General features: G+C 40.5%; 1 long non-coding RNA gene across 1 annotated transcript; it reads right to left on the bottom strand.

Annotated features, from left to right (window-relative positions):
• Nucleotides 1–392: 392 nt before the first annotated feature.
• Nucleotides 393–14,586, bottom strand: LOC104221949 (uncharacterized). The gene is made up of 3 exons (XR_709850.2): nt 14,401–14,586; nt 592–705; nt 393–509 (listed from the first exon to the last, which is right to left on the bottom strand). It is a non-coding gene; the product is annotated as an uncharacterized lncRNA (long non-coding RNA).
• Nucleotides 14,587–15,096: the final 510 nt, after the last annotated feature.

The raw sequence follows: 15,096 nt of genomic DNA, 5'->3' as shown, positions 1-15,096 counted from the left end.
ATATATAACTTGGTTATTGTTTTTGTTTCAAATGCTAGGAAGTGTATTGTCATTGCTATATGTTTGATCTTTTCGCAGAATTAAAAACACAAGGAAAGCTAGAAATAACACATTGTATTAAAGTTCAAAAGGCCTACAATTGACTAGTTTTACATTACATCCCATGAGGTGCATTGAAGTAAAACAAGTTTTAATAGTTTACATCATAATTTTTACCACAAAAATATTATCCAAAACACAATCATAATATCGACATACAATAGTTCCCAATAGAGTAGTGTTGAAGCTCAAACACCTCCATTTTTTTCATTGGCTTTTGGTGATTTTGACCTTAAATACTGTAGTAAAGCACTTCTATGTTGAAGTTCTCTAGTTGTGATTACTTGCTTTCCCTTCTATTTCAGGCCTGTAATTGGTTTATAACCAAGATCACCAGTCACTATAGCTGAACTTTCAACTGCTCCATTGATCCTTCCACTATCAATTATCCTACTAACAGGCCTCCCTTGCTGAAAGTTAAGTTAAAAAATAGATATCAAACAATAGAGTTTAACTTGCAACCTCAAAACTAGCAACCAAACTACTAATTACCTCAACACATGTATAGCCACTTTTGCTGACAAATACTCTATGTCCCACAACTCTTGGCCTCCCTCTTAAATACAGTAAGAGCAACTTTGTTGCTTGCTTGAGATTGTTGCACATCTGAAACTTGAGATTGTTACACATCTGAGTTTTGTGAGTTCTGCACCATGTTACTATTGCTTCTTCCTTTACCACCCTCAGCATTAACATTCTTCTTACTAGTAGATGTTTGGGAGTCAGCCTTTGATCTCTTTTTAAAGGTTAATTTTGTGAGTAAGCCGCTCCCTTTGCATATATAGAAATAGTCCCAATCATCTAATACCAACTAATACCAATCAGAACTAACAATCCCAAACTAACAGCTAACTTAAGTTAATAACTAACTTATACATAACAATCCTAACTAACAGATAATACAACGCTATAACATGTAACGACCCGGACGGTCGTTTCATGAGTTATCGCTCTATTTCCCCCATTTATACTTTCTTATGTGTTGTTCATCTACATTTAATCGTATCATGTCCGTTGGTTCGGGTTTGGAGTAGTTTTGGAGTGTTATGAGACACTTAGTCTCTTAAGTTGACCATTTGGTTGGAAAAGTCAATCAGAAGTTGACTTGTATGTAAATGATCTCGGAATAAGGTTTTTATGGTTCAGATAGCTTCGTTAGGTGATTTGGGACTTAGGAGAGTAATCGGAATGTATTTTGGAGGTCAGTGGTAGATTTAGGCTTGAATTGGCAAAATTAGAATTTTGGCGCTTTCCAGTTAGTAGTGGAAATTTTGATATCGAAATCGAAATGGAATTCCGGAAATTGGAGTAGGTCTTTTGTGTCACTTGTGATGTGTGTGCAAAATTTCAGGTCATTCGGGCAAGGTTTGGTAGACTTTTTGATCGAAAGCGCAATTTGGAAGTTTTGGAAACCTTAGGCTTGAATCCGAGGGTGTTTTGATGATTCGATGTTGTTTTGAGTGTTCCGAAGGTTGGTATACGTTTGAATAGTGTTATGTGACTTGTTCGTATTTTTGGTTGAGGTCCCGGGGGCCTCGGGATGAATTCGGATGATTTTCGGAAATTTTAGTTTTGGAAGTGAGCAGCTTCAGTTGCTGCCACTGTCATAACCGCAACTGCAAATTGGGGACCACAGGCGCGAGATCGCAGAAGCGGTAGATCAGACGTAGATGCGACCATATGAGAGAAAGCCAGAAGTCGCAGGTGCAGGAGGTGTAACGCACCTGTGAGGCTGCAGTTTCAGGTAGATGAGCGCATGCGCGATCCTAGGAGTTTAAGTGGAAACCTCATATGTGGTTGGACAGACCGTGGAAGCATGAAAAGGATCGCAGGTGCGGAATCCCTATGTCAAAAAGTATATAAGTTCCCCTTCGCGAAATTTGGGTTGCTTTCCACCATTTTTATCCGGAGTTAGAAACTTTTTGGAGGGTTTTGAAGAGGGAATCAATGGGGTTTCCATTGAGGTGAGTTTCTTGAATCTAAAACCCGATCCTATGTTGATTTTCAATTGTTTAAGCATGAAATTTATGGGATTAGAGGTGAAAAATTGGGAAGCTAGGGCTCGAAATTGGAGAGGTAAAATTGGGGATTTGAGGGAACATTTGAGGATGAGGATGAGGATTCTATTGATTTGATTTTTATCGGATTCCGAGATATGGGCCTGGGGGTCGGGTTTGACCAATTTCGGGATTCTTGATGTAATTTGATTATTTTTACATGGGCGTAGTTCCCTTAGCATATATTGATGTTATTATTCTAATTTTTGGATGGATTCGACGCGAGTTGAGGCTGAGTCGAGAGGCAAGGGCATCGCGCAGTAGTATTTCATCCGGTTTGAGTTAAGTAACAATAGTAAATCTAGACCTGAGGGTATAAAACCCCAGAATTTCATACTGTTTGATAAATGAGGTGACACACATGCTAGGTGATGGGCGTGTGGGCGTGCACCCTTAGGGATTGTGACTTGGTTTGTCTCGAGGCGACAGTATAGTTGCATATTTTGATATATTGTATATGATATCCATGTGTTTTAGAAATTGGTATGTTAATTAGGGTTGAATGCCATGTTTGGGATCTTTGTGTCGAACTGTTTAGACCCTTAGGGGTATTTTACTACTTTCCTCACACTGTTTAGATTTGAAAGCATATCCTCAGTCATGTTTTACCTGTTTATTGTTTAATCCGGTTTCATCACTCTACTTCTTAATACATGAAAACTATTTGGGCTGAGTTTTCCTGATTTTCACTGATATGCCCGGGTGGCTGTGAGCTTAATGATTGAGATAGGTTGATGACCTAATGGTACGGATTATATATAATATTATGGATCAGGCTGCATGATGCAACGATATTATATATAAATTATGGATAGGGCTTCACGCCGCAGCGATATTAATATGGATTAGGCTACACGCCGCAGCGATATGTAATGGATCAGGTTGTGCGCCGCAGCGATATGACGTTTGGGCTGTAGGAGCCCCTCTGGAGTCTGTACACCCCCAGTGAGCATAGTCGACTATATATTATGGATCGGGCATCATGCCGCAGCAGTTCTCATTATTATTATGAGATATCTATTAAGCCAGAGTGCTGAGTGTGAGTACTGATTGACGAGAGATGAGTCAAGAGTGACTGAGAGACTTGCACGAGAGGCTATACTTATGAGTGATACCTTGCCCGAGGGGCTTGTTTATGACATTTTTCTGCTTTCACTCCTCTTTTATACTGGGCCTCTGTTGAAAAATGTTGAATAAATGTTTTTAAAGGATTTTAATTGAACTGGAGTCTTTTTCTTTCGAGATAAATTGGCTATTGAACTGCAGATTTTGACTTGATATTTCTGTTGAAAATTTCTTGATAAGAATGCATATGATTTTAAATGCCCGTCACTGCACCCAGAATTTATTTACTTTAGTTACTTACTGAGTTGGCGCACTCATGTTACTCCTTGTACCTTGTGTGCAGATTCAGGTGCCCGAGCATCAGAGTGAGAGTTTCCAGCACTCTTAAAGTCTTTTCCGAAAAAATTCACATTCTTGAAATTCATGTCGTGCGAATCTGTTGATTCTGGTACTAAACTTCTGTTATTCTATTCTCTTACAGATGGTGAGGAAACGTGCTACTGGTCAGGACGAACGACTACCAGTACCACCAGTTGGGGCCACTAAAGGCCGAGGGCGCGGTTGAGTCAGTGGTAGGGGCAGGGGTGCAACCGCACAACAGCTAGGGCAGCACCTGCAGATAGGGGTGGGCATTCGGTCGGTTCGGTTCGATTTGAAGAAATTCGGTTCGGTTATTCGGTTTTCGGTTTTGTAAAAGTAGTAACCGAAACCGAACTGAAATAAGTTCGGTTCAGTTCGGTTATTCTAATTTTGGTTTGGTTATTTCGGTTCGGTTTTTAGTTTGAACATTATCATATTGTACTCCTTCTATGTAATAATACGACCGGCGAATTTGTTGATTTTTTCCAAAACTTCAAAATTGTTGGAAATATTGTATTTATAGAAAAAAAATAGACTAAACTTTTCACACTATATGGATCATAAAATTCAAACATAGTTTAAATTACAACTCTGTGTGAAATTCTCCCGGTATCTATCACATATGCTATGAAAGTTTTTAATAGACTGAAAGTCTTTAAGATTGGAAAGTTGATGGATTTACTTAATTGGGTTGAGTCTTTGATAGATTGGACCTAATAATGCTAATTTATTACCTATGGGCTTAGCCTATATATAACTTAAAGAACATATATGTTAATAATTCGGTTTTTCGGTTAACTAAAATAAAAAACTTAATAACCGAAAACCGAACCGAAAAATCAAAATTTTAAAATTTAAACCGAAACCGACCGAACAAACCGAATAATCGAAATCGAAATAAAAAAAATCGGTTCGGTCGGTTTATTCGGTTCTGACCGAAATATGCCCACCCCTACCTGTAGATCCACCAGCCACCCTAGTTCAGGATCATGTCCCAGTTGCGGATGCTCCAGCAGGACCAGCTCAGGCACCGACTGTGCTGATTGTTATTCCAGGCCTTTAGGAGGCCCTAGTCCAAATTCTATCAGTATGCACTGGCCTGGCTCAGGCGGTCTCAGTTACTAGGGCCACAACTACTTCTCAGGCCGGGGGAGAACTCAGACTACCGTTTCTAGCACATTTCAGTAGGTTGTGCAGGGACTTCAGACACCGGGGGCACCTCCAGCCCAGCCGATTGCACCAACTCTGGATTATGTGGTACTAGTTATGCCTGACGACGAGTAGTATCGATTAGAGAGGTTTGGTAGACTTTAGCCTTCGATTTCAGTAGTACAGAGGGCGAGGATGCCCATGGTTTCTTGTATAAGTGTCAGAGGATTCTTTTTAAAGCATGTAATCTGGAGACCAGTGGGGTCGCACTAACGACTTATCAATTTTTTGGAGCTGCCTTTACTTGGTGGGAGACTTATGAGAGGCGTAGGCCTGTTGATGCAGTGTCCCTTACCTAGCAACGGTTCTCTGTTCTCTTTTTGGAGAAGTATGTGCCACAGTCTCGCTGGCAGGAGCTATGCAGGCAGTTCGAGTAGTTGCATCAGGGTGATATGACGGTGATGCAGTATGAGATGAGGTTCTCAAAGTTAACTCGCATACTGTTTGGTTGGTTCCTATGGATAGAAAGAGGATTCAGAGGTTCGTTGATGGCCTCACATATCATCTTCAGAATCTCATGACCAGGGAGAGGGTGTCAGGTGCTACTTTTGAGGAGGTTGTTGATATCGCTCGCGAGATTAAGTCATTTCGTTATTAGGAGCGAGATAAGAGATAGGCCAAGAGGCCTCGAGGATCTGGTAGTTTTGGTGGTGCTCCTTCGAGAGGTCAGTTTTAGCACAGCAGAGGTCGTCCATTCAGACATGCTCAGTCAGCTCGCCCAGTTAATTGCGGGGCATCATCGGTCCATGATTCTCACAGCTCACATCAAGACCATTCATCACTTAGTGCCCTACCAGCCAGAGTTCGTCCTGTGCTCCATCGGTTCAAGGTTCTTCCATGCCAGGTCCTTCTACTGGTAATTTCATTGCTAGGGATTCCCTTTAGTCCCCGTTCCCCGCACTAGGGAGTTGCTACGAGTGTAGAGAGTTTGGACATATGAGGAGGCAATGTCTTCATCTTCTTGAGGGTTCGTCTTAGCAGAGGAGTCAGCCCTCGACTTCAGCCTCATTTACTTCACCACCCGCTCAGGTAACTAGGGGTGGGGGTCAGTCAGCTAGGGGTCACCCTAGAGGGGGAGGTCGATCAGGTGGTGGTCAGGCCCGTTTCTATACACTCCCAGCCAGACCTGATACTATTGCTTCAGATGTTGTGATTGCAAGTATTGTCATAGTCTGCCACAGAGATGCCTCTGTATTATTTGATCCCGATTCCACTTTTTCATATGTGCCATCATATTTTGCTCGTTATTTGGATACGTCTCGTGAGTCTCTTGTTTCTTGTATCTACTCCGGTGGGCGATACTATTGCTGTGGACCGTGTTTACCGGTCGTGTGTGGTAATTATTGAGGGTCTGGAGACCAGAGTGGACCTTTTGTTACTTTGTATGGTAGACTTTGATGTGATATTAGGCATGGATTGACTATCTCCTTATCGTGCTATATTAAACTGTCATGCTAAGATAGTGACGTTGGCTATGCCGGGTGTGCCACAGATTGAGTGGCGAGGTTCGACTAATTTTGTCCCCAGTAGGATGATTTCATATCTGAAGGCCCAGCGGATGGTTGGGAAGGGTTTTCTTTCATACTTAGCCTTTGCGAGGTATGTCAGTGCAGAGACTCCTAGTATTAATTTTGTTCCTATAGTAAGAGATTTTCCCGATGTGTTTCCTGCAGACCTGTCGGGCATGCCACCAGACAAGGATATTGTTTTTGGTATTGATTTGGTTCTGGGCACTTCCCATTTCTATTCCACTGTATCGTATGGCACCGGTGGAGTTGAAGGAGCAGCTTTAGGAACTCATTGATAATGGGTTCATTCGGCCTAGTGTGTCACCTTGGGATGCGCATGTTCTATTTATGAAGAAGAAGGAAGACACAATGAGAATATGCATTGATTGCAGGTAGTTGAACAAAGTTACAATCAAAAACAAGTATACTTTGCCTCGTATCGATGATCTATTTGACCAGCTTCAGGAAAGAGAATGTTCTCCAAGAATGATCTCCGTTCAGGGATCACTAGTTGAAGATCAGGGACTCGGATATTCTTAAGATAGCTTTCAGGACCCGATATGGTCATTATGAGTTCCTTGTGATGTCTTTTGGGCTGACCAATGCCCCTAGAATCATTCTTGCATTTGATGAATAACGTGTTTTGACCTTATCTCGACTCGTTCTTTATTATATTCATTGATGATATTCTGGTATACTCGCATAGTCAGGCAGAGCACACAAAGCATTTGAGAGTTGTGTTGCAGAGATTGGAGGAGGAGAAACTTTATGCAAAGTTATCCAAGTGTGAGTTTTGGCTCAGTTCAGTGGCTTTCTTCAGGTTGATCCGAAGAAGATAGAGGCGGTTCGGAGTTTGCCCAGACCGTCCTCAACCATAGAGATTCATAGTTGTCTTGGATTGGCAAGTTATTACCATCGGTTCATTCAGGTATTTTCATCTATAGCATCACCCTTGACCAAATTGACTCAAAAGGGTTCTCTATTTAGGTGGTCGGATGAGTGTGAGGCGAGCTTTCAAAAACTTAAGACTGCCTTGACCACAACTCCAGTGTTAGTTTTGCCATCAACTTCAGGTTCATATGCAGTGTACTGTGATGCTTTGAGAGTTGGTATTGGGTGTGTTTTGATGTAGGAGAGTAGAGTGATTGCTTATGCTTCTCGTCAGTTGAAGCCTCATGAGAAGAATTACCCTATTCATGATCTAGAGTTGGTTGCCATTGTCCACGCGTAGAATATTTGGAGGCATTATCTCTATGGTGTGTATTGTGAGGTGTTTACTGATCATCGTAGCCTCCAGGACTTGTTCAAGCAGAAGGATCTCAATTTGAGGCAGCGGAGATGGTTGGAGCTGCTAAAGGACTATGATATTACTATCTTATACCATACGAGGAAGGCTAATGTAGTGGCCAATGCCTTGAGTAGGAAGGCGGTGAGTATGGGCAGTCTTGCATTTATTCCTGTTGGGGAGAGACCTCTTGCAGTTGACGTTCAGGCCTTGGCCAATCGGTTTATGAGGTTGGATATTTCTGAGCTCAGTCGGGTCTTAGCTTGCGTGGTTTCTCGATCCTCCTTGTTTGATCGCATTAGAGAGTGCCAATATGATGATCCACATTTGATTGTCCTTAAGGACAAAGTTCAGCACGACGATGCCAGAGATGTGACTATTGGTGACGATAGGGTATTGAGGATGCATCACCGGATATGTGTGCCCAATGTGGATGGGTTCGAGAGTTGATTTTGGAGGAGGCCCATAGCACGCGGTATTCCATCCATTCGGGTGCCGTGAAGATGTATCAGGATTTGAGACAGCATTATTGGTGGAGAAGAATGAAGAAGGATATTGTGGGATTTGTAGCTTGGTGTCTCAATTGTCAGCATGTGAAATATGAGCATCAAAGACCGGGTGGCTTGCTTTAACAGTTAGATATTCCAGAGTGGAAGTGGGAGAGGATCACCATGGACTTCGTAGTTGGCTCCCACGGACTTTGAAGAAGTTTGATGTTATTTGGATGATTGTGGATCGGCTGGCCAAGTCCGCGCACTTCATTCCTGTGTGTACTACCTATTCTTCAGAGCGGTTAGCAGAGATTTATATCCGAGAGATTGTTCACTTGCATGGTGTCTCACTTTCCATCATTTTAGATAGAGGTACTTAGTTTACTTCACAGTTTTGGAGGGTCGTGCAGCGAGAGTTGGGTACTCAGGTTGAGTTGAGCATAACTTTTCACCCTCAGACGGACGGGCAGTCCGAGCACACTAATTAGATATTGGAGGACATGTTGCACACTTGTGTCATTAATTTTGGAGGGTCATGGGATCAGTTTCTACCGCTCGTGGAGTTTGCTTATAACAACAGTTATCAATCGAGTATTCATATGGCTCTATATGAGGCTTTATAATGTAGGCAGTGTAGATCTCCAGTTGGTTGGTTTGAGTTGGATGAGGCTAGGCTTTTGGGTACAGACTTAGTACATGATGCTTTGGACAAGGTGAAGGTTATCCAGGAGTGGCTCTGTACAACTTAGTCGAGAAGAAAAAGTTATGCTGACCGGAAGGTTCGTGATATGTCCTACATGGTTGGGAAGAAGGTTCTACTGAAGGTTTCACCTATGAAGGGCGTTATGAGATTTGGGAAGAAGGGTAAATTGAGTCCTCGGTTTATTGGGCCTTTTGAGGTTCTTCAGAGGATTGGGTAGGTGGCTTATGAGCTTGCTTTGCCACCCAGCTTGTCGAGTATGCATCCGGTATTTCATTTTTCTATGCTCCGGAAGTATATTGGCGATTTGTCTCATGTTTTGGATTTCAGCATGGTTCAGTTAGATGATGATTTGACTTATGATGTGGAGCCAGTGGCTATTTTGGAGCGTCAGGTTCGAAAGTTGAGATCAAAGGATATAGCTTCAGTGAAAGTGCAGTGGAGAGGTCGGCCCGTGGAGGAGGCTACCTGGTAGACTGAGCGGGAGATGCAGAGCAGATATCCCCACCTATTTAAGGCTTCAGGTATGTTTCTTAACTCGTTCGAGGACGAACGCTTGTTTAAGAGGGGGAGGATGTAACGACTCGGCCGGTTATTTTATGAGTTATCACTCCGTTTCCCCCATTCCAGCTTTCTTATGTGTTATTCAGCTACATTTCATCATATCGCGTCGGTTGGTTCGGGTTTGGAGTAGTTTTGGAGTGTTGTGAGACACTTAGTCTCTTAAGTTGGCCATTTAATTGGAAAAGTCAATTGGAAGTTGACTTGTGTGTAAACGATCTCGGAATAAGGTTTTTATGGTTCATATAGCTTCGTTAGGTGATTTGGGACTTAGGAGCGTAATCGGAATATATTTTGGAGGTTCGTGGTAGATTTAGGCTTGAATTGGAGAAATTGGAATTTTGGCATTTTTCGGTTGGTAATGAAAATTTTGATATTAGAGTCGGAATGGAATTCCGTAAATTGGAGTAGGTCCGTTATGTCATTTGTGACGTGTTTGCAAAATTTTAGGTCATTCAGACAAGGTTTGATAGACTTTTTGATCGAAAGCGGAATTTGGAAGTTTTGGAAACCTTAGGCTTGAATCCGAGGGTGTTTTGATGATTCGATGATGTTTTGAGTGTTCCGAAGATTGATATAAGTTTGAATAGTGTTATGTGACTTGTTCGTATTTTTGGTTGAGGTCTCGGGGGTCTCGGGATGAATTCAGAAGATTTTCGAAAAGTTTAGTTTTGAAAGTGAGCAACTTCAGTTGCTGCCCTATCATAACTGCACCTGCTGATTGAGGACCGCAGATGCGAGATCGTAGAAGCGGTAGATAATCCACAGATGCGGCCATATGAGAGAAAGCCAGAAATTGCAGGTGTGGGAGGTGTAACGCACCAGCGAGACCGCATGTGCGGGTAGATGAGCGCACATGCGGTCCCAGGACTTTAAGTGGAAACCGCATATGCGGTTGGATAGATCGCAGAAGCGGTACTGCAGAAGCGTGAAAAGGACCGCATGTGCGGAATCCCTGGGTTAGAAAGTATATAAGTTCCCTTCGCGAAATTTGGGTTGTTTTCCACCATTTTTATCCGGAGTTGAAGCTTTTTGGAGGGTTTTGAAGAGGGAATCAAGGGGGTTTCCATTGAGGTGAGTTTTTTGAATCTAAAACTCGATCCTATGTTGATTTTTAATTGTTTAAGCATGAAATTTATGAGATTAGAGGTGAAAAATTGGGAAGTTAGGGCTTGAAATTGGAGAGGTAAAATTGGGGATTCTAGGGACCATTTGAGGTCCGATTTTGATGTTCTTGGTATGTATGGACTCGTGGGAGGATGAGGATTCTATTGATATGATTTTTATAGGATTCCAAAATGTGGGCCCAAAAATTTAATTATTTTCGCATGGGCTTCGTTCCCTTGGCATATATTGATATTATGATTCTGATTGTTGGATAGATTCGACGCGAGTCAAGAGGCAAGGGCGTCGCGGAGTAGTAATTCATCCGGTTAGAGGTAAGTAACAATTGTAAATCTAGACCTGAGGGTATAAAACCCCAGAATTTCGTACTGTTTGATAAATGAAGTGAAACACATACTAGGTGCGGGCATGTGAGTGTGCACCCGTAGGGATTGTGACTTGGTCATTCCCGAGGCGACTTTATAGTTGCATATTTGGATATATTGTATATGATATCCATGTGTTTTAGAAATTGGTTTGTTAATTTGGGCTGAATGCCATGTTTGGGGCCTTTGTATCGAACTGTTTAGACCCTTAGGGGTATTTTATTACTTTCCTCACACTGTTTTAATTTGAAAGCAAATCCTCAGTCATGTTTTACTTGTTTATTGTTTAATCCGGTTTAATCACTATACTTCTTAATACATGAAAACTGTTTGGGTTGAGTTTCCCTTATTTTCACTGATATGCCCGAGTGACCGTGAGGTTAATGACTGAGAGAGGTTGAGGACCTAATGGTGAGGATTATATATATATATATATATTATGGATTGGGCTGCATGTCGTAGCGATATTTATATGGATCGGGCTACATGCCGCAGCGATATTTATATGGATCGGGTTGCACGCCGCAGTGATATGTGTTGGATCGGGTTGTGCGCCACAGCGATATAATGTTTGGGTTGTAGGAGCCCCTCCAGAGTCTATACAGCCCCAGTGAACGTAGTCGACTATATATTATGGATCGGGTTGCATGCCGCAGCAGTTCTTATTATTATTATGAGATATCTATTGAGCATGAGTGCTGAGTGTGAGTACTGATTGACGAGAGCCGAGTCACGAGTGACTGAGAGGCTTGCCCGAGAGGCTATACTTATGAAGGATACATTGCCCAAAGGGCTTGTTTATGACATTTTTCTACTTTCACTCCTCTTTTATACTGAGCCTCTATTGAAAAATATTGAATAAATATTTTTAAAGGATTTTAATTGAATTGGAGTTTTTTTTATAGATAAATTGGCTATTGAATTGCAGATTTTGACTTGATATTTCTGTTGAAATTTTCTTGATAAGAATGTATATGATTTTAAATGCTCGTCACTGCACGCAGACTTTATTTACTTTAGTTACTTACTGAGTTGGCATACTCACGTTACTCTCTGCACCTTGTGTGCAGATCCAGGTGCCCGAGCATCAGAGTAAGAGCTTCCAGCACTCTTAGAGTCTTATATGGAGATCGCAAGGTAGCTGCACGGCGTTCGTAGCCCTGCCTTTCTCCTTCCTATTCTAGTATTTTATATTTCAGACTTGTTTTGTAATGAGTAGACAATGTATTTAGTGGCTCACGACTAGTGACACCAGATTCGGGCTGTGTTGATGTATTTTCGTACTTATTCCGCGTATTTCTTTAATATTTTAAAAATTGAAAACTTTGAGACTTAATGTGTTTAGAAAAGTGAATTTATAAATGATCTTCGTATTGTTCGTGTTGTTTTGGGGCTGGCCTAGTACTGTGATAGGCGCCATCACGATTGGGGTATTTGGGATCGTGACATAACAACATTGTAACATATAACAGAAAACTAACAACTAACAGGAGGCAGAAACAGTCAAACTAACAAGTAACAGCTAATACAAACTAAAAACTAACAACACTCCCAAACAACATGTAACATTCAGTAGAAACTAACATTCAGTAGTCCCAAACATTCAGCAGTCCCAACTAAAGCCCATTATAACATTCAGCAGAAACAAAAATCAATTTATCATAACATAAAACACCATGTGTCTTTACTTATCCTTATAAATCAACAACACGTGTCTTTACTTTCTGTCCCAACTACAACCTATGCTATTGGAAATATTTGGTTGTTCTCATCCTTTGCAATAGCAACAAGTAGTTGTCCCTTAGATATTCTGTTCAAGAAACAACCATCTAACTCAATACATTTTCTACACCTTTTAATAAATCCCCATTTCATTGCTTCCAAGCAAATATAGAAGGAGTGAAATAATTTTTTTCCATCTTCAGAATCTGTCACTTTTACCATACATGTACTCCCTGGATTTGATTGAAGGAGCACATCTCTATGATCATAAATCTTGGCAAACTCTTTCACATGATCACCCATTACTTCTTTCAATACTTATTTCCTAGCCTTCAAACAAATTTTTTTCCCAACATATAAACCAAAATCCCCCTTGCCAAATCTTGCATCTCCCATGCACGGCTGTAAAATTATCCTGCTTCTATAGTACTTTGCAAGATACTTGGATTGCACATTGGATTTGTGTTGATATTGTTGCAGTTATACCTAGGATTATAAGTTTTGATAATGAAATCAATACATTTGGGATCTCTGCTTGCAAACAACAACCAAGAGCATCCACTAGTTTTGCATTTTTCCCTAACTCTATTTTTATCCTTTGTAATCTTCTCGAGCTCACAACCTCTTTCTATTGTATACCTGGTGACAGCTTCCCTAAACTTATATACATTTTCAAAGACCATGTTAATTTGCCAAACCACCTTTTCCCATTTTGGATCATACATTACCCTCTTGTTCTCCTTTCTTGCTTTCATGTTACCACTTATATTTCCTGATTCACTACCACTCTCATTGTCACTGTCACTCATAAAACTATCAGCGTCTGAACTTTCATAAAAAGGCTCATCACTAACTAATAAAAACATTTTTCTTCCCTTTATCTATGTTTTCATAACCTGGATCTATCCCAACTGGTCCAAGAAAACTCTCAGCAACAACATTCTTTCTTGGTGCTCTTTTTTTTCTTTTGTTAAGCCTTCAAATCTGTTTTAACTTTGTTCAACTCTTCATGCACATCATTACCATAATCAGTCTCATGCTCTTCATCATCAAAACTGCAAGATTTATCACTATTTGCAACATTACCTATGTCATCTTCCTCTAAGTCTTTATCTTCATCTACTAAGGAGTTTCTAGGAAGTTTTTCTACAACATATGACTGTTCAGGGGGGTCTATTTGACCACTACAATCAATATTTTCAATTTGGGAACCTAAAGGTGCATTGAAACTTTCAACAACCCTACTGGAAGATTCTTTAACGATCCCACTAGTCACATGGCTATTCTGGACCACATTATCTCCCTTATGGCATACATAAATGTCTATTGTATCCTTATTACTTAACAGCTCAGCAAGTACCAACAAATCCCTATCATTTTTCAATTCTACCAAACTGCCACCTTTAGAAGATACAATATACATTTTTCCTACATTGGTAAACCCAAAATCTTTGGCATAATCAACAATTTCTGGAATAGAAAGTTTGTTCATATCCACATTAAAGGCATATTCAATAAACATAAATCGGCTCTACCTCACTCACAAGCATATCACCAATATGAAATCTCAAATTCAGATACTTGTCAGCCATTACCCTAGAATAACAATAAAAAATAGCAAAGAATAAAGCCAAAAACTCATAACACTTTATTAACCTAATATAAAAAGACCCGAAATCCAAAACTAACAACAAGCAGCATGCATGCAACTATATATTCAACAAACAAACATCGACAAGTAGGAAGATGTAATACCTCAAAAAAAAGGCCCAAAATTTTCTACTACAAACTAAATCGCAGCACCTACCTATCATAATTTCGCAACAAAATTAATAGGGAATACAGAATAAAACCTGTATTGAAGCAATCTTCTTTAATAATCTTCAGATTCTTCAAAGAATCGGAGGAATATATTTCACCAGCAAACCCTAAGCCTTAATTTTGTTCTGATTCACCAGCAAAACTTCACCTTTATTCCAAATTTGAAATAGCAGCGACTAGTTTTGAAGAGAATCGGAGGAAGATGATCTGAGAAAAGATGTTGGAGGTCCGATGCGAGTTTTCTCTGATGGGAGTAAAGGGATATTTTTTTGGCTGAGAGTAAATGACCCATTTTACTGAAGGGAAAAAAACCCACCCAATTTTTTGATAGAGAGTAATTAACTTATTTTAGGCTAATTAAGTCAATTTTATGATTAATTACATTAATTATCCATGTGGCATGCCACATGGCATGTTTTATAATTTATTTAGAGCGTGTATCATACGCACTAGGGCTCGAGGGTTTTTTATTATGAAGGGGGATATAGTTCAGGAGGTTTCCGGGGACACTCGATAGTTTAGGTAGGAAACTGACAAAAATCGTATAGTTTAGGCGGGTTTGAGGGTATTATTATGTAAACCGCCCCTTTACGTTATCCTCAACGATCAACCAAATACCTTAATTGACTCATTTATCATTTAAACACTTCAAGTGATTGTTAAGTAAATCAAATAAATACTCGAGTGGAGCAGACTAGATGCGTGAGTTACACCAAGGGCTCTGCACC

The sequence above is a fragment of the Nicotiana sylvestris genome, chromosome 4 (genome assembly GCF_000393655.2).
Source record: "Nicotiana sylvestris chromosome 4, ASM39365v2, whole genome shotgun sequence".
In the NCBI taxonomy this organism is placed as follows: domain Eukaryota; kingdom Viridiplantae; phylum Streptophyta; class Magnoliopsida; order Solanales; family Solanaceae; genus Nicotiana; species Nicotiana sylvestris.
This window is presented reverse-complemented; position numbering and strand designations above follow the sequence as displayed.